The sequence below is a fragment of the Neovison vison genome, chromosome 3, assembly GCF_020171115.1.
Source record: "Neovison vison isolate M4711 chromosome 3, ASM_NN_V1, whole genome shotgun sequence".
NCBI lineage: Eukaryota > Metazoa > Chordata > Mammalia > Carnivora > Mustelidae > Neogale > Neogale vison.
Genome location: NC_058093.1, coordinates 75099833 through 75124733, shown reverse-complemented (window position 1 = coordinate 75124733; position 24901 = coordinate 75099833). Strand labels below are relative to the sequence as shown.

Sequence of the window (24901 nt, the reverse complement as noted above, 5' to 3'; positions counted from 1 at the left end):
ACAGCTACTTTCCAAGGATCTGGTAGTCCCTCAATTTATACATACACTGTATAAAGAAGGACATGCTTACCTCAATAACAAAATATTAAAAATGAAGGCTAGTCATGGACCCAAAGGATCGTTATAAGCGAGGCCTAGTGAATTTAAGTGATTGAGCTACATTCATTAGTTCAGTAATTATTGGAAAATATGGCATTCAAACTTCATTTTCTGGTTTTACAAACTAATTTTTTTTCCTATTGCAGCAGTTATCCCTTATCTACTAACTGGGTAATACAGTGTGGAACTAGAGGATATGGAAAGAGGAAGGGCAGAGATGTTTGGGAATTATTGTAATGGATTGTTTGGCATGCTCTTGCTTTATTAAAACAAGCAAAGAATGTGAGTGGTAGTAGGAGAGGGTTTTAAATGATAAGCAGAGAATGCCACCTAGTAAAGGAAGAACAGAATACTGTGGAAGGTTAAGCAAGGCAAGGGCTGTGGGTTGTACTGTTATTTCCCTCCTGATGAGTAGATGCTCAACATCTACTTGCTGGAAGGAATGACGTCAGCCCTCAACAAATGTTTAAAGGGAAACTTCTGAGTGCTGAGCACTTTGCAATGTCTGGGAACCAAAAATGAACTAGACAAAAATATCTATCCTTTTAAGGAACTCAGTCTAGTAACAAAAGACCACCAAGCAAAGCAATAGGAAAAAAGAAAAAAGTACTAAGGACAATCATAGAGAAGAGATAAGAGATTGCTGCAGGAAGGCATAAAGGAGAGTATCTAATTCAGTGTAAGTGCATAGGGAGAGCATGTGGGTGTGGAAAAAAGAGTGGATGTCAGGGAAGATTCTAAAGAGCAAGTGAAGCATTTATTATCTTGGAGGATAGTAGGAGTTCACCTGGTTAAATGAGGAATGGATTTCAGGTGGGGGAAAATGTACGGAGATACTGACAGAGCCTGTTGTATCTGTGTGTAAATGTGGTGGGAGTCAGAGCTGGAGCTGAAGAGGTCTAGGGATCAGGTTATAAACGGCTTTGTGTACCATGGTAATTAGCTTGAACCTGATTGTCCAAGTGGACAGCCTCTGAAGAATTTTAAAGAAGGAGGCTCTTTGGTTTCACAGCATATTCTGACAGTCACGTGGAACAGAAGCAGAAGTGAAATTGGGAAGGCTGGACCTAGAGAGTGGCAAAGAGGTTGAAATAGTGGAGACAGATTATTAATCACAGAATTAAGAGGAAGAATTCATCCATGGGATTTCAAATCAGAGAACTTCAGTGGGGAGAAATTTGATTGCCTAGTTGTTGGAAGGGCAAGATTTTATCAATGGAATTAGGTGATACTGAAGTGAGAAATAAGGAAGGTCTGGGATTGGGACCATACAGCCATCCCGAGCTTGTGTGTATCAGCTGATGACTCTTTTGAACTGAATTCAGGAAATGACACAAAAATGATTTGCGCAATAAAATCAGGAGAACGAAGCCTCTGAAGTCTGTACATTTGTAGAAAAATAACTAGAGTTGGTGAAGGTGGGGGAAGTAGCCATTACCAGAGGGTCATTTGTGAATAAATTTTGGGCTGAATGGAAAGATCCCCGAAGAAAACCAAATGCCCTGAATCCAGCTCTTCCTCACTACGACCCATCCCCCCCCCCCCCAGGTGCCTTCATTCTTCAGGTTGTGGGGATCAGAATTTTGAAAATCTTGAAGACCATGTACTCAAACCTACGTATTTCAGGATGAGGACAGAGAAAAGCAACGACTTGCAAGCCGTCCGTCCAGTAGAGGTGTCTTTCCTTGAGCCCGGGCTTCCAGACTCCAGTTCCAGTGCTCCTTTCATTATCTACACCACTGCGGGCTGGGCAGCGCGGAGTCCCCGGCCCGGCGAGGTTCGCAGGGTCCACCAGGGGTAGGTTGAAGGCCCCTTCCTCGCCCCGCCTCCGCTCCTGTGGGATTCCCTGTCCCGCCCCCTTCCCGCGCCGGGCGGGGTCGCTGCGCCGCCGCTTCTCGCGCGCTCGCGGGGTCGCGCGGACGCGGGTCGGGCCGCGGGTGCGGGGAGGTCGCGGGGCCGCCCGCGCCGCCGCCCCTTGCCTGACGCACGGAGGGGCCGGGACGCGATTTGCCGCGAGTGGCTGGAGTCGCCGCCGCCGCCGCCGTCCAGGGCCGCTCCGCCCCCCAGCCCGCCTTCCTCCCGCCTCGCCCTCCGCCTCCGTCCGCGCCTCGCTCGCGTCCCCGCGTCCTCCCCACCAACCCCGGAGGTGTCGGCCGCCCGCGCTCGCGCCAGCGCCAGCGCCAGCCAGGTGAGTGTGGCCGCCACGCGGCCCAGGCGGCCCGGGCGGGAGGAGCGCGCAGGCCCAGCGGCCGGGTAGCGGGCGCGGGCGGGTGGAGGCGGTAGCGGTGGCGGCGGCGGGCCCGGCTTTCTTCCTGGGCTCGGGCCGCGGGGCGGTGGAGCCGCGCGGCTGAAGGAGGGGCGCCCGCGTCCCCGCCGCCGCCTCCACCGCAGACAAAGCGCCTGAGGTGGGAGCCCCGCGGGCGGCCTCTGCCTCCGCGCTGGCTGCCGGGTGCGGCCGCGGCCCTCAGAGCTCGGTCGCTCTGGTCCCCCCCGCCCCCCAAGCGCCCTCGTTCATTAATGGGTGAAAGGGACCCGCATCATGCAACAGGTTTGGGCGTTAATCCTTATTTTCCGGCGGGTCTCGTCTTCCCCGCGTGCGGGAACCACATGCGGCGGCACCCGGCCCCGGGGCGAGCCCAGCGTCCAGCTCCGGCAGCCGGCTTCTTTGTGTGGCCGGTGACCAGCCTTGCCCGGTGGGTGGGGGACTCCCGTCCCGAGGCCCCCGGGGCTCGGGATGCCTCCTGGAGCCCTCGTGGCGTGCATCTTGGCTTCCCCCGGGCCTGCAGGATGTTAACATCCCTCCAGCCTTTGGAGGAGTCACAAAGGGAAGGAAGAGGATTGGCAAGGATTTGTGGTTATGTATTTATTTTTTATATGTTAGGTAGACTGATAGCAGAAAGGAGCCGCAGTCTGGCCGGCTCGTGAGGGTGCGGGTGGGATTTCACCCTGGGATGCACGGTTTGGACTCGCTGCTGCTCTGACAGCAAGTGGTTTTCTTGGTGCTTTGACATCTTTCTCTCATACACAGATATCGTATCGCCCCAGAAGTTGGAAGTGCTGTTGAGGGAGTAACTCTGTAGCAGCTGTTTGACAGGTCACCTCTTTCTTCACCTCTTAATGCACCTATTTCTGTGACAAATACACCCGTTACACATCCTGGCATAGCTTAAGTTAAAATTGCCACTGAAAATACCCCCATTTTGGAAAATGTTAATCCATATGGTTTTCTTTGGCTTGATTTTGGCGTATTTTGTTAGGTGTGAACACTCCCCTCCCCCCCCCCAGCCCCAAGGAAGAGTACATAACAAAGAACAATTTATTTTTGTTCACGTACCTTGGTCATGGTGTTACCTAGCTGGTTTCATTGGTATGCTATTTTAGTATAACAATACTAAATGGAAGGAAAATATCTTACTTTTGCTTTGAGCAATAAAATGCTTCTTTGTTCTAGAACCAGGAAGCTTTTATACATAATACTTTCTGTGGACAAAAGTTGGTGACTCTCTTTACCCCATGACCCAATACGTGAAAAAATTCCCAAATGACTTAGCATTACACAACTCTATAGATTGTTTTTCTATCCCAAACTCTAGGAAGTCATTTTGCTGTGCTTTTATTCAGGCAATCTAGACTAAATTTCGTCTTCAAATTTGGGCCTTACTCTATAAATTCCCCAGCATTAGGGAATGAGTTGATTACATTTAAATAGTTTGTTAAGCATTTTAAGCCCTGAGAATAATAATAAGAAAGAGTAATGGAGATTAGAAGCTGGTGATGGATTTAGCAGAGTGACAGCAGATTGGAACATAGAATGTGGTAGAGGTTGCAAAGTTCCATCTACTTGGGTTTTAGTTGATCAGTGGCAAGGACATATCTGAAAAGTAAATGTCTAGTAATTAAAAAAGCAGAAAAGGTGTAACATTTTGGCCTATCCGCCCCCCCCAACTCTGTAAAAACTCCCTGAAGCTCTTTCTACTCCCTAAAAACAAACTTGCTATTAATAGGGACTTTACTTTTAAAGAAATAAAATTATGCCAAATTGATCTGATCCATGGAAAGTTTTTCTAACATGATTAGTAGTTTTACTTTTCCCAAAATACCACTCATCTTTGTAACATCCAACTTCAAAGAGATTTCATAGCTGTTCCAGGATACAGGAACAGCCTCTTGAGAAAAGTAGCATTTTGAATAATGAAAAGGAACAGAAACTTACATTTCTATAATAGTTTTCTTTTATAGAGATATAATTCATATACTGTAGAATTCACTCTTTTAACGCGTACAATTCTGTGGTTTTAGTATACTTATAAGGTAGTGCAAAACATCACCAGTTCAAGAACATTTTCAATATGCTGAAAAGAAACCCTGATACCCATTAGCTATCACTCTCATTCCTCCTTCCCTGCACTTGGCAACCATTGATCTAGTTTCTGTCTAGAGATTTGCCTGGACATTTCATATAAACAGAATCATACAAATATGTGGCCCTTTTTGTCTTTTACTTAGCATCTTAGTTTTAGGGTTTATTCACATTATGCATGTATCACTACTTCATTCCTTTTTATGGCTGAATAATCTTTCTTGTATGGATATGCCACATTTTGATGATTATTTCATCTGTTGATGGACGTTTGGGTTGTTTCCACTTTCTGGCTATTATGAGTAATGCTGCTATGAACATTCATTTACAAGTTTTTGTGTGTGCACATGTTTTCAGTTCTCTTGGGCATATACTTAGATGTGGTATTGCTGGGTCATATGATAACTGTTTAACTTGAGGAATTGCCAAACTATTTTCCATAGCTGCTGTAGCATTTTACATGTCCGCTAGCAAAGTATGAAGGTTCCATTTTCTCCAGTACTTGTTAATGTTGTCTTTTTGATGATAGCCATCCTAGTGGGTGTGAAGTGGTATCTCATTGTGGTTTTCATTTGCATTTCTCTAATGACTAATGATGCTGAGTATCTTTTCATGTTTTTATGGATCATTTGTTTATCTTCTTTAGAAAAATGTCTAATTTATAATAGCTTCTAATTTTGTGTTTTCACGTGTATTTTCTACTTCGTCTTCGAAATAATTCTGTAAGTTAAGTTTATCCCTATTTTACTGCTGGGAAGCTAAGGTGCAAAGAGGTTAAATAATTTGCTTGTTTTTTAACCTTACAGAGTTAGTAGGAGGGTTTGAATATAAACTCAGGTCTTCTAACTCTGCTTCCTGCATTCTTTTTACCCCAAGAGGCATACAGAAGTTAAATTGTGTTTGCAAATTTGCTTGGCTAATCATTGGCAAAGTGGGGGAAAATAAATAAAAAGCAAACCAAACAACAAAAAGCAGGTGGCCATACTGCCTGATACTCATCAGATTTTACTATTTTTTAAAAAAAAATTTTAGTTTTTTTTTTTTAAGATTTTATTTATTTATTTGACAGAGAGATCACAAGTAGGCAGAGAGGCAGGGGGAAGCAGGCTCCCTGCTGAGCAGAGAGCCAGCTGCAGGGCTCAGTCCCAGGACCCTGAGATCATGACCTGAGCCACAGGCAGAGGCTTAACCTACTGAGCCACCCAGGCGCCCCAGATTTTACTATTTTTAAAATAAATTCTTTGTGTTCTCCTATCCTAATAAATTAGGTAGGATTTTCATATTTCCTCTAGGGAAGCAATCAGAACAATTAAACCTAGTAACCCACCTTCTTGGTGGCATAGCTAATCCTAGAACCCACTCTTCACTGAGACATCGTGTTTTATATTATCCTGCAGCTTCCGTGTTCTCTATTTTTCCACTAATTTATTCACTGTATCTTAAAATAATTGAATAATATAACATTTTTCATAAACACTAAAATTCTGGGTGAAACTGAAATTAACTTTTATTTTTGAGCAGGGCAGTTTGGCAGTTTCATTTTGAAGTGCAGGATAACTAAGATACGAATTTCAGTTTTTATGTGGAACTCCGTATCAGACATAGGTATACGAAATTATCAGCTCTTTAGAGGGTAGGTAGAGGCATATGTTAATTATTTATCTTTGCAAGTCCATTATCTAACATAGTGCCCAGTACTCTGAATACAAATGAATTTTTTAACCCCCCCCCCAAAAAAACCCAGCAAAAATTATCTAGTACTCTTTTTTAGAAGAAAGGCAGTACAAATTCCAGAAAAAGAATATATTTCTTACCCCTGACACATGACCTAAAAATATAATAAATGATAAAAATAAGAACTTGATTTAAAATTCAGCATTCTATCTTATGGAAGGAAGTAACTGTTGTTCCATCCTGTGTTTTAAAAGATAGGCTCTAGATGGGGCACCTGTGTGGTGCAGTTGGTTAAGAGTCCAACTCTTGGTTTTGACTCAGGTCGCGATCTAGCCCTGTGTTGGGCTCTGTGCTCATCTGCTTAAGACTTTCCCTCTCTGGGCCCCTGGGTAGCTCAGTGGCTAACTGCCTGTCTTTGGCTCAGGTCATGATCCCAGGGTCTTGGGATTAAGCCCCACCTTGGGCTCCCTGCTCAAGGAGAAACCTGCTTCTCCCTCTCCCACTCCTGGTGCTTGTGTTCCCTCTCTAGCTGTGCCCGTCTCTCTCTCTCTGTGTCAAATAAATAAATAAAATATTAAAAAAAAATTTTTTTTAAAAAGAAAGATTCTAGCTCCCCTTCTGCACTTGCCCCTCGCCCTGTGGACACATACTCTTTCTGTCTCTCTCTCTCTCAAATAAATAAATAAATCTTTGAAAAAAAAAAAAAAAATAGACTCTAGGGATGCCTGGCTGGCTGGCCCTGTTGGTAGAGTATGTGACTTTTGATCTCCGCGTCCTGAATTCAAGCCCCATGTTGGGCATAGAGTTTACTTTAAAAAAAAAAAAAAAAAAAAAAAAAAAAAAAAAGGCTCTAAGTACCTGGTGGCTGGCACAAGTGTTTATTAGCTCAGTGCCCATACATAGGAACTACACCCTGAATGTTGGTTAAATAAGTGAATGTCCAATGAGTGAATAAAAGGATTAGTTTTTATTGTAGCATGTAGAAGAGATAACAGCAAATGAGTATTTAGGCTGTGCTTTTCATTTGTATATTTTAATAGCAAACATGATACATGTTCATTATAAAAATTCAAATAATATGTGAGTATATTCAATAAAAGCTGAAAATCTTCTTTACTTCTGGTCCCCTTCCCTTCCTTCACCCCCAAGATCATTCCTGTCCCAGGTAATAATTGTTATCAGTTTTAGGATTTATATTTCCACTTGTGTCTTTGGTTTCTGTGTGCATATGAATAAATATGCATTTACAAATCTGGCCATATTATATATATACATTCACGATGGTTTTTCCTTTACAAATAGGATCATACTACACATTTCCATAGCTTTTAAATGAAATATATTAAGACTTAAGCATTTATAGTCACAAATGATAAATGTAATATTTATTACTATTGCCTGGATTTGGTATCAGGATTAAGGTTACCTCTAAGAATGAATTGAGAAATATTCCTTTATTCCCCTGTGTTTTAGAATAGTGTAAAAATATCTGCCCTGTAAGCATTTATTAGAAATTCCTGGATAACCTTGGGAGAGGGAAGAGCTCTGAGGCAACCTTTCAAATTTTTCTTGTTTTTATTTGGTCTGTTAAGTTTTGGTTCTTATTTTCTGTTACATTTTTGGTGAAAGAATCCTTTAAAAGTTTCTAGGCCATTTAGAGTTTAAGTTTAGTAGACCATGATTTGTAAATACTTGCATGGTTTTGAGGCAGCTTAGTAGGGAAAAGTAGTGGTGTAAACACTTGATTTAATCCACCTTATGATTTACTAGCTTTGTGACTTTGGACAGGTTAATAATTTCTCTCAGTAAAATGGGATAAATATACTCACTTTATAGGGTAGGTATTAGGAAAGAGATTAGTATATGTTCAGCATCTAATAGGTGTTCAGACTTTTAATTTTTTTTTCTTTGTATGGTCATCTGTGACAAACATGAGGTGTTGGGTTCTGCTATTAGCATGCTACTTGGTGTACTGGAAAGAGCATTAAGACCTTGGAGTTTTAGCCTGTGTCTCACGGTTATTAGCCATTGGCTTTGGACAAGTCTGTTCAGCTTCTGTTTCCTTACCTATAAAAAAAACAGTAGGAAAACTAACACTTGTTGAGCATCTATTCTATATGCATTTAGACAGTTTACAAATCTTAACCTCATTTAATCCTTTCAATAACTCTATCAAATAGAGATGACGTTTATTTCCCATCTTAACAGTCAAAACAAAGGTGCAGGAATTGGATTTTCTGACATCCATTTAAAGGTACTCCCCACCCTCTACGCTTGTCCATGTTCCTTCAGTCTACTCGGTACAGCTATCCTCTCTTGGGGATGATAGGGTGTGCCCCTGCGTACAGGGAGTTCCAGATGAGCATACTGCAAACTGAAATACCAAATATATTAAAAAAAAACCCAACAACCTCAAACTGAACCAGTATAGGATGAGACTACTTATTTATTAATGATTCCCATTAATAAAATACAAATATAGGATGGTTAATGTATCCTAATGCATATACTTGAGAGTAATAATTTAAGTTTTTATTATTATTATTTTTTTAAATTTATTTGACAGACAGAGATCACAAGTAGGCGGAGAGGCAGGCAGAGAGAAAGGGGGAAGCAGGCTCCCCTCTGAGCAGAGAGCCTGATGTGGGGCTCGATCCCAGGACTCTGGGATCATGACCTGAGCTGAAGGCAGAGGCCTTAACCCACTGAGCCACCCAGGCGCCCATAATTTAAGTTTTTAAGTACTTGTGTTGTTCATTTACAGAAACTACAAATTCTTGGAAAGGAGTAGAGAAATGCATTATAATTCATTGTCTACTTGCAGACTTGCAGAGTAATTTAAAAAATGAACCTACCTTTGTCAGCTGGTGTATAAAGAGCTATTGATTATGTTCTTGAAAGGTAGTCGTATTGTATTTCCTTTGATAGGGTTTGCCAAAGCTTTTGCTCTGAGTTTCATTTTATTTGATCAGAGGCAATGATATTGATTTGGCTTTTTTGCTAGCTTTGTGCTAGGGATACTAAAAAAAAAATGCTGTTAGGACATTACAAATTAAATTGTGATTGAATAATAGTATAGAAGGTCACGAAATTCTGTCTACTGAAGCTTCATTTATCATTTTTATTCTATTTGGTAGGAGTGGGAATTCCTATGTTTAGTTTAGAGAATTTTTATCAGAATTAGGTTTGAGTTGTGCTATGTAAATTCTCATTGATACTGAGTTTTTCTTTTTGGCAGAATACAGTACAAAGTGTCATGAGCTATATGTGTTGGAAAATATGGTTCTCCTCTTCAAAGAGTTTATACTCTTAGGGAGGCACTGAAGGAAGAAACAAAGTAAAAGGACAGAGTGAGTTCTTAAAGCTTGTGCCTGCTCTTTGGAAAATCAATTTTGCTGCATTGGGCTTTTGTAAGATACCATATGTATCGCCTGATGGGCACTATCACAAACATCCCAGTTCTTTGAAAACTGGTAGTTGTTTATCTTGTATATCTTATGCATTTTATAGAGTGTTCTCTCTCTTTTTAAAATTTTTTTTTAATTTTAATTTTTTTTTAAAGATTTTATTTATTCTTCTGACAGACAGAGATCACAAGTAGGCAGAGAGGCAGGCAGAGAGAGAGGGAGGAAGCAGGCTCCTTGATGAGCAGAGAGCCTGATGTGGGGTTCGATCCCAGGACCCCAGCTGGGATCATGACCTGAGCCGAAGGCAGAAGCTTTAATTTACTAACCCACTGAGCCACCCAGGTGCCCCCCCCTCTTTTTTTTTTTAAAGACTTTATTTATTTGTCTCAGAAAGAAAGAGAGGGAGCGAGTGAGCACAGGCAGAGTGGCAGGCAGAGGTAGAGGGAGAGGGCTCCCCGCTGAGCAAGGAGCCCAATGAGGGACTTGATCCCAGGATGCTGGGATCATGACCTGAGCTGAAGGCAGCTGCCCAACCGACTGAGCCACCCAGGAGTCCTGTTCTCTTTGTTTTATAAAAATTCCTCTTTGGTCTAAGTAGATAGAAGTTCCTCATTGGAGTACCTTTCTGTTTTATTTCCAGGACTGTGGACTGGGTTTTCCTTTTTGTGATGGCTACTAGAAAGCCAAAGCCAGATTTGTGGCACACTCCAGAGCAGGCATAGTGATTTTGTGCTCTACATATTTTTTTTTTTTCTTTTTCTTGGCACCATTTTAGTGTTTTCTTTATTCTTTTGCTTTTACTTTAAAAATTTATTAACTTTTTATAGTTCACGTATTCTTGTCTCATTAATCATTTTCAGAACAAAATAGTGGTGTATATGTAAATAAATATACATGAAATCCATGGAAGAACATATCAAGGCAAACAGATTAATATGGTAGAGACGAGATGTGGCAAATAGGTTTTATTCATGGGCTAGCTTTGATTGATGGTGGCTTTGTGGAACATTGCATTACGGAGTAGTTGGAGGCAGCATGCAGATTTAGTGGGAAAGACCACTCTGATCACTGAGCAGTTTTGTTGTTTTGGGTGTGGGAGTAGTGATAGCACGGGTGCCTGTATTTGCCATCCCTTTTATAGAAAAAACATACAGCATACTGAATAGTACAATAAGTAGGTGGATGTTTATGTTTAGAGCTAGGTTTGGCTGGAAAAGATGTAGATTTGAGGAACAAGTTGGTGAATTTTTGAAACTGGCAGTCAGATTGGTTCATCTAGAATACAGTGCCTCTAGTGCATTAAGGAAAAATTAGGTCGGTGGAAAAATTGAGGAATGGAATGTGATAGCCTTAACAGGTAGATGGAGGTAATTAGACTTTTTTATCTCCTAAAATTCTAATTAATTCCTTATATTATTTCCAGTGGTTTTGCTTTAGTTCAGGTCTTTGTCATCCTTTTAATTTTAAAAGTTAAATTATTTTTTGAGTAGCTAATGCATTCATATATTTCAAAATTAAAAAGGTACGAAAGGACACATTAAAAAGTCTTCCTTTTACTCCTGTTTCTCAGCTACTGAGTTTTCTCCTCCACAGGGTCAACCAGTATTATCAGATTTGTAAGTATCTTTCCAGAAATATTTTCTGTATACATTTGTATTTTCCTGTCCATTTTACACAAATATTTGTGTACCTATATATGGAACTGTTTCTCCCATACTATATACAATATTCTGTATCTTACATTTATCATTTCTTAGAGATTTTTTTCATATCAATACACAAGGAATTTTCTTCTTTATAAAAAAATAAACCTTTTGGGGCGCCTGGGTGGCACAGTTGATTAAGCCTCCAACCCTTAGTTTCAGCTCAGGTTGTGATCTCAGGGTTGTGGGGTTGAGTCGTCAGGCTCCATGCTCAGATCAGAGTCTGCTTAGGACTCTCTCTGCCCGTCTCTACCCCCCATCCCAGCTCTCTTTTTCTAAAATAAATAAATCTTAAAACCAAAAACCTTTTGCTTTGGAATAATTTCAGATTTACAGGAAAGTTGCGCAAAACAGTACAAAAAGTTCCTATATATAACTCACCCACTTTGTTTCCTCAAATGTTATTATCTTACTGTGGTACATTTATCAAAACTGGGAAACTGAACATCAGTACCTTATTGTTAACTACACTGTAGACTTTATATGGATATCACCAATCACTAGTTTTTCCATTAATGTCCTCTTTCTGTTACAGGATTTCATCCAGAATACCACATTGCATTTATTTATCTTGTCTCCCTAGTTTCCTCTGATAGTTTCTCAGTCCTTTTTTTTTTTTAACTGTCTTGAGGAGTGCTGGTCAGATAGCCTACAGAGTCTCTCTCAACTTGGGTTTGTCTGATGTTTTCCTTATGATTAGAATAGGGCTATGGATTTCTGGAAATAATACACAAAGTTGAGTTGCTCTTCTCATCATGTCATGTGAGGGAATACTTGATATTTCTGTGACATTACTGGTGATGTTAACCTGGATCACTTGGTTAAGGTAGTGTTTGCCAGTTTTCTTCAATGTAATGTTACTATTTTTCCCTTTTTGTACTTCATTTTTAAAAGTGAGTCACTGAATTCAGTCTGCCTTCAAAGTAGGAGGGAGAACTAAAGGACTTTTTAAAAATGTAATACCCTTGGGGGTGCCTGGTTGACTCTGGGTGGTGAGTTCGAGCTCCAAGTTGTGTGTAGAGATTAAAATATAATACTACTGGGGTGCCTGGGTGGCTCAGTTAGTGAAGCATCTGCCTTCAGTTCAGGTCATGATCCCAGGGTCATGGGATCAAGTCCTGCATTCGTCTCCTTGCTCAACAGAGAGCCTCCTTTTCACTCTGCCTGCTGCTCTCCTTGCTTGCGATTTTCCCCTCTCTTTCTCTGAAAAAGAAATAATAAAATCTTAAAAAAAAGAAAGTAATACTCCTTAAATGGATGTACCATATATTTTATTCCGTTATTTTCCTGTTGATCTATATTTAGATGATTTAACATAACAGTTAAGAAAACGGGCTCCAGAGCTAACACTACCAATGATCAAATCTTGGCTCCACGTTAGTTATGTGATCTTGGGCTACTTTTACTTGGCCTCTCAGTTTCTTCATCTTTAAAATGGGGTTGTTAATAGCACATACCTTATAGTACTGTTGAGAGAATTTAATGAGAAAATATGCAAAGTGCTTAAAATAGTGTCTGCTGCTATATATATTAAGTGCTAGATAAGTGTTTGCTATTATTCACTTTTTTTCCTTACAATAATACTGCAATAAGTAAGTTTGTATATGTTATTTCGTACACGGTGGTGGGGCAGGTGAGTATACCATATGATAAATTTCTAGAAATGCTTACTTGCCTTTGTAATTTTGATAGATATTGCCAAATTTGTCTCCCATAGAGGTTATAGTATTTTGCATATTCATCAGATAAATGAGAACGCTGAGTTGTTCTAATAACAACGTAAAAAGATATGAGAGCCATCTGTGTTTCTGTATCCATGTTATCAAATTATTTGATCTTTGCCGTTTGATTTGCCATTTTATTATGAAATAATTAGAGCATCTTTTTTTTTTTTAAGATTCTATTTATTTATTTGACAGAGATCACAAGTAGGCAGAGAGGCAGGCAGAGAGAGAGAGGCGGAAATAGGCTCCCTGCTGAGCAGAGAGCCCGATGCAGGGCTTGATCCCAGGATCCTGACCTGAGTTGAGGAAGAGGCTTTAACCCACTGAGCCACCCAGGCGCCCTGAGCATCTTTTTATTGAGCCATTTAAGAGTTTAGATTTTGATGCTCCTTGTGATGTAACCTGGACTTCATCAGCTGGGAAATGATAAAAAATGTTGTTGGGGGAAATAATTATAATTACTAGGTAAGGAATAGGTAAGGAATAGTTTGGACCTGGGAAAGACTGTGGTTGCAATGGTGTGATAGTGGGGTGTCTTTGTAATTGTTTTTTAAAAAGCTTTTTTTTTTTTTTTTTAAAGATTTTATTTATTTGTGGGTTGGGGAGAGCATAAAGAGAGAAGCAGACTCCCAGCTGAGCAGAGAGCCCTTCACGGGGCTCGATCCCAGGACCCTGGGATCATGACCTGAGCAGAAGGCAGAGGCTTAACCAACTGTGGCACCCAGGCCCCTGTTTTTTAAAAAAGTTTTAAGAAGGGTTGCCACCATCCTACATTTGCAGCTAGAAATGAAGGAACCTGTAGGGGTGCAGGTTGGAAGGAAAGGCTGCAGTTGCATTAAAGTAAGACTGAAAGTTAATCAACCTGACACATTTTTTTTATGATACTTATTTTTATGTTGCATAATAATTAGGTAGAAATTAAAACATTTTGTAATTAGTTGTATATATATTTATAATTAAATTTTTTTTTAGATTTTATTTGTTTATTTGACAAATAAGAGAGGGAGGGAACACAAGCAGGGGGAGTGGGAGAGGGAGAGGCAGGCTTCCTGCCAAGCAAGGAGCCAGATGTGGGGATCGATCCCAGGACCCTGGAATCAAGACCGGAGCCAAAGGCAGACGCTTAACAACTGGGCCATCCAGGCGCCCCTGTAATTAATTTTAACATCCAGTTTTATGAGTTTTTCTTTATTATTGCATTCTCCGGTATGTATAATCATGGTCAGTTTGTAGTTCTTTTTCTGATATCATGTTTTTTTTTTAAAGGTTTTTATTTATTTGACACACACAGAGAGAGGGAGTACAAGTAGGCAGAGTGATAGGCAGAGGGACAAGGCAAGTGGACTTCCCACTGAGAAGGGAGCCTGACTTGGGACTATATCCCAAGATCATACGAACATGACCTGAGCTGAAGGTAGCTGCTTAACTGACAGCCACCCAGGGGCCCCTCCAATATCATATATTGTGTACTGTTAAGTGGTTATGGTTAACTGACCCCCTCTAATCTCCCAACCCCACCACTAACTACAGTATAAAAACCAAAAGTGTTGAATCTTACTTTACGTAACCTGGATGGGCACGGTAGTGGGCTTGATGGCCCTTTGCTCTTTTCCTTTGTTGAGTTTCATATTTGGAGTTCATGAGCTTAACCTAGCCCATCTTGAAGGACAAAGACCCTTTCCACCAGACAGTCCCCGCTACACACTGGAGGCTCTAAGAACTCTGCAATACGAGAACAGATTAGGGGGGATTGGAGGGGAGAAGAGGTACAAAATGACCACCATTCTGAGAGAAAGAAAGAAAGAAAGAAAGATAAAGAGATACCAAACGAGGAGAAGGAAGTAGACACCATGAAATTGGAATCTGGGTCCTTAGAATTTGAGATTCTTGGCTTCCGAATAGGATTAAAAGAGTGGAGAGGGCAAAGTAGAGCTCTTGTAACCTGTGAACTCTTTTGACCCGGTTCCCCCAGGCAGAAAGCGGTATGAAAGCATTTCTGGAGGACTCAGCAAAATAAAAACAAACATCTCCTACTCCCTCAAATCAAATCAAACCAAAAGGAGAACATTTCTCCTAGATGCCTTGAACTACGAAACAAATCTGAAACAAGTCTGTTAAAAGATGGAGTTCAGTTCTTTATAAGTCCTTTTCTGTTTTGATAGAGTAAGCTGGAAGAAAGCTCCCTCCTGGGGGCCAGAAGCATGAAGGATGTCCTGAGGGTGGTAGAAAACCCAGAAGGCAGGGGAAAGGGAAGCTCATAGGCAGCTGAGAAGACAAATGTGGATTTTTGCAATTTTCACCAGATTCTGGGTTATCTTTACTCAGACAAATAAAAGCTCTGTTCCAAATATTTCCTCTCTGCAGGACAGGCAGCTAACCAGAAAGACATCTTGTAGTATGATGGAAACTATTACTGCTGCTTTGTAATTTGGCCTTTGTGTCCAGTTTACTTTAAAAAAAGCTAGAACTCCAAGATCAGAAATTTAGAATCATGCTTTGGGGCACCTGAATTGAACAGATGACAACACTTGGAATTCTATTTTTTTTTTTTTTTAAATTTAAGATTTTATTTATTTATTTGTCAGAGAGAGAGAGAGGGAGCGCACAAGCAGGGGGAACAGCAGGCCCAGGCACCCCCAGTTAATTCTTTCTTAAACATACAGTTTCTGTTTATTTTTTTTAAAGATTTATTTATTTATTTGACAGGGAAAGAGTGTACGCATGAAAGAGGATAACAGGAGCAGGGGGAGCAGCAGAGGGAGAGGGAGAATCAGGCCTCCCGCTGAGCAGGGAGCCTGATGTGGGACTCAATCTCAGGACCCTGGGATCATGAGGCTAGCTGAACACAGGTACTTAATGACTGAGCCACCCAGGTGCCTCCATACAGTTTCTGTTTAAATGCCATTTGAATTGGGACACCTGGGTGGCTCAGTGGGTTAAGCCTCTGCCTTCAGCTCATGTCATGATCTCAGGGTCCTGGGATCAAGTTCCACATCGGCCTCTCTTGCTCAGCAGGGAGCCTGCTCCCCTGCCCCCACTCTCTGCCTGCTTCTCTCCCTACTTGTGATCTCTCTCTGTCCATGAATAAATAAAAATCTTTAAAAAAATAAAAAAAATGCCATTTGAATTAACTTGCTTTTGTAAATTGTGAGACTATTTAAGCCTATCAGTTACTATCTTAGTGTGAATCATTTAAGCAGATAATTACTGCTTATCTCCTTAATACTTGTCTAACATAAGGTATTAAGGAAATAAGAATGTTGATAGAAGAGGAGAGGTAATTTTATAACTTATGTCTGTTGTTCAGGCTCATGCTGGACATTGGTTTTTAATTTTCCATGACATTGGAGAATTGAGCGTAGCCTGGTGAAGGAAGAATAGGTGTTGGAGCCAGGATAAGTCTGACTTAGCACAGAGCCTGGCCCTCCTTAATCATCCACATATGGTAACTAATATCTCCCCATCCACTGCTGTTTGATCATTATTATTCTTATAATTTACTTTTAGAGCACATCATTTAAATATCAGAAAGTGCAAAGGTTTCAGTGAAACTTCCCATCCGTTTGTAGTAAGATACAAAGAGTTTTGTTTTATTTTTTCAGTCATACATAACTTCCTTGTTTTTTCAGTCATACATAACTTCGTTCTTACTTATCCCCTTTTTCTTTAATACCTGTCAACTATTCATCTGTTCTGTCTTTTTATAATTTTGTCATCTCAAGAATGCTATGTAAATGAAATCTGCATTATGTAAACCTTTGGGATTGGCTTCTTTTCATTCTTATAATCCTCTGGATATTCATTTAAGTTACTTTGTTTTTTTTTTTTTTTTTAAAGATTTTATTTATTTATTTGACAGAGAAATTACAAGTAGATGGAGAGGCAGTCAGAGAGAGTATTTTAATAGTTTGTTTCTTTTTAATTGCTGAGTACTTTTTCACACTATGGATGTACCACAGTTTATTTAAACATTCATGCATTGAGGGGAACTAGATTGTTTTAAGTTACTGGTTATTATGACTAAAGCTGCTACATACATTTTTGTGTAGTTTTTTTTTTTTTTTAAGATTTTATTTATTTATTTGGCAGGGACAGAGAGACAGCGAAGAGCAGGAACACAAGCAGGGGGAATGGGAGAGGGAAAGAGGCTTCTGGCCGAGCAGGGAGCCTGAAGTGGGTCTTGATCCCAGGATCCTGGTATCATGACCTGAGCTGAAGGCAGACACTTCAGGACTGAGCCACCCAAGTGCGCCATGTAGGTTTTGTGGGAAAATGAGTCTTCATTTTTCTGCGATAAGTGATCAGGAGTGCATTTGCTGGGTTGTATGGTTTTCATGTTTTTTTTTTTTTTTTAAGAAATTGTCAAACTCTTTTCCACATTGGCTGTACCATTTAATTCCCAGTAGCAGTGTATGAATATTATGTACTGAAATTTTTTTTTCTGATGAAACAGAATTTTATTATTGTTTTTATTAACTTTTGGAAACAAAGGACACTATCCAAAGCACATGCTTAATTATACACCACTAATACATAACTACTTTAAGGTATAATGAATTACTAATTTTTAGAAAATTTTTAATTTTTTATTAACATATAATGTATTATTAGCCCCAGGGGTACAGGTCTGTGAATCACCAAGTTTACACACTTCACTTCACAGCACTCACCATAGCACATACCTTCCCTAATGTCCATACCCCCACCCCCACCCCTTAGTTTGTTTTGTGAGATTAAGAGTCTCTTATGTCTCTTTGTCTCCCTTATGGACTGGATTTTGATCCCTTCAGAATTGATATGTAGAAGTCCTAACTTTCAGTATCTCACAACAGGATTGTGTTTGGAGGTAGGGCTTTTAAAGAGGCAATATATGTTAAAATGAAGCCTTTACAGTGGGCCTAATCCAATCTGAGTGATGTCCTTTTAGGAAGAAGAAATGTGGATACATGGGCGCCTGGGTGGCTCAGTGGGTTAGGCCGCTGCCTTCGGCTCAGGTCATGATCTCGGGGTCCTGGGATTGAGTCCCGCATCGGGCTCTCTGCTCAGCGGGGAGCCTGCTTCCTCCTCTCTCTCTCTCTGCCTGCCTCTCTGCCTACTTGTGATCTCTCTCTCTGTCAAATAAATTAAAAAAAAAAAAAAAAAGAAAGAAATGTGGATACACATCCTTGAGAGATAATCGATTCACAGAGGAAAGATCATGTCAGGGTGCAGTGAGATGGTAGTTATCTGCAAGCCAAAAAAAAGAGGCCTTAGAAGAAATCAAACCTGCCGACACCTTGATCTTGGACTTCTAGCCTCTGGAACTGTGAGAAAATAAATTTCTGTTGTTTAAGCCACTTAGTCTGTGGTATTTTGTTATAGCATCCCTGGCAGACTAATACAGTGAGTGATCCTTTTTTTTTTTTTCCTGCATTCTTGGCAATATTTGGTTTTTGACTTTTAATTTTAGCCATTCTGATAAGTGCATTGTGAGGTCTCACTGTTGGTGTAATTTGTATTCTCTTGGTGGCTGGATAATATTGAATATCTTTTCATGTGCTTATTTGTCATCTGTACATCTTCTTTGGTGAAACTCTGTTCATGTTTTTTGCCCATTTTCTATTTGGACTTTTTTTTAACTGTTAGAAATTTCAGGTATTGTTTTATATTATCTAGTAGATATTAATTCTTTGTCAGATAGGTAGTTTGAAAATATATTTTCCACTCTGTAGCTTGTGTTTTTTCATTCTCTTAACATGGTCTTTCACAGAGCAATAGTTTTTGATTTTGATGAAGTCCAGTTTTTAATTTTTGTAATGGATTGTGCATTTGGTGCGAAACCTTGCTTAGCTATATAGATCCTGAAAATTGACTTCTGAGATTTTGGAAAACTTTTTGTGAAAGTTGTAGAGTTTTTTACATTTAAGACTATGATCCATTTTGAGTTAATTTGTGTTAATTTTGTTAATTTTCTTTTTTTTCCTCCCATGTATATCCAGTTGTTCTAGTACCATTTGTGGGAAAGGTAGTCTTTCTGCCTTGAATTGATTTTGTACCTTTGTCAAAAAACGGGCACATTTATAATTCTATTTCTGGGTTCTTTGTTCTGTTCCATTGACCTATATGTTTATTCTTCTGCCAGTAACACAGTCTTGATTACGATAGGTATATAGCATGTCTTGAGATCTGGTAGACTGATTCCTCCTACCTTATTCTTTTCCAAATTTATTTTAGCTAGTCTAGTTCCTTTGTCTTTTTTATTTTATTTTATTTTTTATTTTTTTTTTAAAGATTTTATTTGTCAGTGAGAGTGAGAACAAGCACGGGGAGCAGCAGACAGAGGAAGAAGCAGGCTTCCCGCTGAGCAGGGAACCTGATGCAGGGCTTGATCACAGGACTCTGGGATCATGACCCGAGCTGAAGGCAGCTGCTCAACCCACTTGAGCCACCCAGACATCCTGTTCCTTTGTCTTTTTTTTTTTTAAAGATTTTATTTATTCATTTGACAGAGATCACAAGTAGGCAGATGTCGCCCTCGACCCGCAAGGACGACAAGAAGCCCCGGTTCAGATGTATCATCTCTCTATTTCCGCAAGTCTACATATATGTTTACATGACCAATCAGCGAGCAGGGTGACCAATAAGGGGCCAAGCAATGGGGAGAGCCAATGAGAGTCCTGTTACTATGCTAATTAAATTTGAAACAGCCAATGACTATGTCCTCCTTTAGGCAGGCTTCACCAGAAAGTTCGTTGTTCACTTGCAGTGTATTTTGCTGGCAGTGAGCCACGTGCCATCGTGTAATGGAGGGGACTTTCCCGGTTGGAGGCGGTCCCCAACATCTCCCCCTTTTTTGTTTTATGGCAGAGATCTTGCCTGTCTTAGGTTGTCAGTAGCAGAAAACATCCTTACCCGTCATCAGACACAAGATATCGATGATCTCTCTCCTGTCTTAGGTTGGTATGTTTCTCCACTGATCTTACCCGTCTTTGACTACCGATCTAGCATGCTTAACCATATCTGGGGAGATGTCCCAGCCTCTATCGACATAAGGGCTTGTACTATAGCTGGGCTCTGCTCTCTCTGCTGTGTTCTCCATTGGCGAACTTTTCTGAATAGAAGCAGAATACCAATAAGGAGGAGGACAAGAAGACCAATTGTGCCAGCCCATTGTTTGGTAAACTGGAACATATTGCTGAATGTTTGAAATAGCTCTGGGAGGGAAGCTGGTTGCACACGCGTACTCGTGTGAAACTTTGAAAATCGTCAGACCAAGCACCCTGCAAATACTGGGAGAGCTGTCAGGAGACATTCTGTAAATCACTCATATTAGTATAGGCTATGGGAGTTACACAAATTGCCGGGAAGGGTGCTATACATCCCAGTCCCAATAGGGCCCCCAATATGTCCTCTTGTTCTTGAACCAAATCCACTCTCGGTTGACTATCAGGATTCCTGCTTACAGATGTGCATTGATCGGAGTCTGTGTTTGAAGGGCAGCCGCTGTTCCTTCTGCAAGGGTGTTCACAGCTTCCGCAGTGGGTATAGTTGCAGCAAGCGAGACTGCTGCTGCCATGGCAGCTGCTGTAGATATAGCCAATGCTGTCACAATGGTGGCTGTGATACCAAAATCTCTCTTCTTTCTGGATAGCACCACCGGTAACTTGTCATCTGGAATGAAAACTGGGATAGGAACATGGGTAGGGATACGCATAATCACAGCCAGCTTGAAGGCCGTGACATTCCAACACTGGGAAAAAGATAGCAATTCTTAGTGCAAATCAACGTATCATTCAGCTCTTTGTTATGGGGAAAAGGAATGGTGGCGAGACGCATATGGGAGTGGGCTGATAAGTAATATTATTGGGACAAGACACATTAACTGTTGTCTCAAAGGTACTAGAGTCATTTTGTTTATAAGAGCAGTTGAGGGATTTGCCACCATTTAACATGGACACTGCTGAGATATCAGTACATGCTCCTAGCAACTTACAGACCTGCCATGCATCAAAGGGAGAGGAGGGAATATGAGAGAAGAGTTAGTCACTGGTAAAGGATATAGCCATGCTTTAACCACTGCTCACAGCTCTCTGGCTTGAGTCTGCCGCAGGAGGTGTAGCATCCCCAGAGTTATCATCAGCATCTTCAGCATCATGACTGGTGTTCGGAGGCAAGGCTGCACGCACCAGCTGCTCTGGGATCCAAATTGGAGCCTCCTTTTCCTGTGGAAGAACACATACAGACCCCCTACTCCATACTAACACTGGATCTCGTCCATTCCACTTTCCTGTGAGGATGTCCTTCCAAAGTACTAAAGGCTTAGGGGGAGCAGCAGCAGCACTTGCATGTCTGTCTGCAGCTGATTTACCTGTTTTGTCCAACGTTAAAAAATTCAAAATAGAATGGTGTTGAGCTTATCTTTAGGGGACCTGAAGGTGTCCCCTATTCCCCCTTTTTGTTTATAAAGCGCATTTTTTTTTTTTAAAGATTTTATTTATTTATTTGACAGAGAGAGATCACAAGTAGGCAGAGAGGCAGGCAGAGAGAGAGGAGGAAGCAGGCTCCCTGCTGTGCAGAGAGCCCGATGCGGGGCTCGATCCAGGACCCTGAGATCATGACCTGAGCCGAAGGCAGCGGCTTAACCCACTGAGCCACCCAGGCGCCCCTATAAAGCGCCCCTTATTGTAAGATGCACACGCTCCACAACACTCTGTCCTTGTGGGTTATAGGGTATTCCATGTATCAAGTGAATGTGAAGTTGTTGTAGGAAGGCTTTAAAGGGTTGTGAGGTGTAGGCTGGACCATTATCTGTCTTTAACTGGTGTGGCTTTCCCCATGCGGCAAAAGCCTGTAGGCAATGGGCGATAACCTCTCTGGATTTTTCCCTCGTATGCACTGAGGCGAAAATTATTCCAGAGCAGGTATCTACAGAGACATGAAGATATCTTAACTTTCCAAATTCTGAAACATGTGTGACATCCATTTGCCATATATGATTAAGTAACAGACCCTTAGGATTAACCCCCAAGGACGGTGCAGGTAGTAAAGTCACGAAGTTTCTGTGGGAGACTACTATGTCCCGTGCCTGTGCTTTTGTTATGTTAAATTTGAGGCGAAGAGTTAAAGCATTCACATGGAACAGCTTATGATAATGTCTCGCCTGTTGCACCGGGTCCTCAATGGTGAAGGTTGATATGGCCCCGAGGCATTAATAGGTTTTACAGGGGCCAAACCCTGGATCACAGGTGGTCCCATTGAGGTATGTTTAGCAAGCCTTCATCTAGGAACCATGGAGCCGCCTTTTCCACTGTATTCAAAAAGGCCCGAGCAGTTTTTGCTTTTAGTGGAGTTCCATTGGCTTTCAGCAGGTCTTTTAAAGGCCCTTCCAACCGCTCTTTAGATACTTCAGATCCCATTATGAACACACAGACAACAGACGCGGACGTTAAAGACACTAACTAACACATTAACTTTTTACGCGCATATACTTCAGTTGACCTTTACTCCCCGCTTTACCGCGGAAGAAAATCCCGGCTCTATGGCCGCCCCGCTTCTTGTTGCGGTCTTGTACAAGATTCCCACCACTTTAATCGTGGACCCTTAAAAAAATACCGGCTCTATGGCCGCCCCGCTTCTTGTTGCGGTCTTGTACAAGATTCCCACCACTTTAATCGTGGTCCCTTAAGAAAATCCTGGCTCTATGGCCACCCCGCTTCTTGTTGCGGTCTTGTGAAGATTCCCACCACTTTGATTGTGGTCCCTTCCCCGCTTACCTTTTTCTCCTTGCAAGGTTACTTACTTGTTAACGATTCCCGGGTTTCGGCACCATTTGTCGCCCTCAACCCGCAGGACGACAAGAAGCCCCGGTTCAGATGTATCATCTCTCTATTTCCGCAAGTCTACATATATGTTTACATGACCAATCAGCGAGCAGGGTGACCAATAAGGGGCCAAACAATGGGGAGAGCCAATGAGAGTCCTGTTACTATGCTAGTTAAATTTGAAACAGCCAATGACTATGTCCTCCTTTAGGCAGGCTTCACCAGAAAGTTCGTTGTTCACTTGCAGCATATTTTGCTGGCAGTGAGCCAAGTGCCATCGTATAATGGAGGGGACTTTCCCGGTCGGAGGCGGTCCCCAACAGGCAGAGAGGCTGGCAGAGAGAGAGGGGGAGGAAGCAGGCTCCCTGCCAAGCAGGGAGCCTGATGCGGGACTCGATCCCAGGACCCTGAGATCATGACCTGAGCCGAAGGCAGAGGCTTAACCCACTGAGCCACCCAGGTGCCCTCCTTTGTCTTTTTATATAAATTTTAGAATAATCTATCTACAAAGGATCTTGATGAGAGGGATTTTGCCAGGAGTTGCGTGAAACCCATGTATCAATTTGAGGAGCTTTGACGTCTTTATTATATTGTGTCTTCCAATCTATGAACATGGTATCTCTCCCCATGTTTTATAGGTCTTTTTAGATTATGCTCATCAGCATTTTGTAGTTTTCAGTGTGGAAGTATTGTATGTTTTATTAGGTTAATATCTAAGCATTCTGTTATTTAGAGTGATTATAAATCGTGTTGTATTTTGTGTTCACAGGCTTATTGTTAGTATATAGAAATACAGTTGATTTTTTATGATATTTTTTATCCTGCAACATTGGTGAACTCATTTATTTTTAAAGTTTTTTTTTTTTTAAGATTTTTATTTATTTGACAGACAGATCACAAGTAGGCAGAGAGGCAGGCAGAGAGAGAGAGGAGGAGGAGGCAGGCTCCCCGCTGAGCAGAGAGCCCGACATGAGGCTCGATCCCAGGACCCTGGGATCACGACCCAAATCGAAGGCAGAGGCTTTAACCACTGAGCCACCCAGGTGCCCCTATTTTTAAAGTTTTTTGATAGATTCCTTAGGATTTCCTATATAGACAAATGAGTCATCTGAAAGAAGGGCGAATTTCATTTCTTATTTATTGATCTGTATGCCTTTTCTTTCTTTTTCTTTTCTCTTCCTTTCCTTCTCTTCCCTTTCCTTTCCCTTTCCTCCTTTTCCCTTTCCCCTTCCCTTCTGCATTAAGTTAACTGTAGTATATACAGTCCTACTGTAATAATTTTGAAGCCACTTTCTATTTCATATTATCTTGATTTCTGATGCCTGGTGTTATTAATATTCATAGTATCTATGGTTTTGTATCCTGTAAGACTGTATTGATATAGATTTGTCAGTACAAACAATTCATCTTGTAAAAGCAATATAATCTTACAGTATCAATAAATGCAGTTCAATACTGTAAATGTATTTTCCTTAGGACTTTCTTTCTTTTTTAGATTTTACTTATTTGACAGAGAGTGATATAGTGAGAGAGGGAACACAAGCAGGGTGAGTGGGAGAGGGAGAAGCAGGCTCCTTGCTAAGCAGGGAGCCCGAGGTGGGGCTCCATCCTAGGACCCTGGGATCATGACCCTGAGCCCAAGACAGGCGCTTAACGACTGAGCCACCCAGGGGCCCCTCCTTAGGATTTTCTTAACCTTTTCTCTAGCTTACATTATGGTAAGAATAAAGCATATGATACATACAAGATATAAAACCTGTGTTCATTGACTTTGTGTTGTCTGTAAAGTTTTTGGTCAACAGTAGTCTGTTAATAAAGTTTTGGAGAGTCAAAAGTTATGTGTGGATTTTCTACTGCCGTGTTCAAGGGCCAGCTGTACTGTATTTTTCTTTTATATTCTGTTCAGTTCAGTATAATAATATTATTATTATTATTGTTAGCTCAGTGTATTTTTAAATTTTTCATTCAGTTACTTTACCTTTTAGTTCAAGTTCCCATCTGGGAACTTTTATCTTCTATTTATTTCTTTGCTGAGATTTTGTTTGTTGAGGCTAGTTTTTTTTTTGTTTCAAGTATGTTTACAGTTGCTCATTGAAATATTTTTATTATGGTTGCTTTAAAACCTTTATCAGAT

General features: G+C 41.0%; 1 protein-coding gene across 4 annotated transcripts in view; it reads left to right on the top strand.

Moving 5' to 3' along the window:
• The first annotated feature begins 2168 nt into the window (after positions 1 to 2168).
• The window catches only part of SESTD1 (SEC14 and spectrin domain containing 1), a 144437-nt gene continuing 121704 nt past the window's right edge, over positions 2169 to 24901 (top strand). For 3 of the 4 annotated variants that reach the window (XM_044242445.1, XM_044242446.1, XM_044242443.1), the window contains exon 1: positions 2169 to 2287. The gene's annotated coding sequence lies outside the window, so the exon portion shown is untranslated. Of the gene's footprint in view, positions 2288 to 3127; positions 3194 to 24901 lie in introns of all 4 variants that reach the window. The other variant, XM_044242444.1, reaches the window with a different exon arrangement.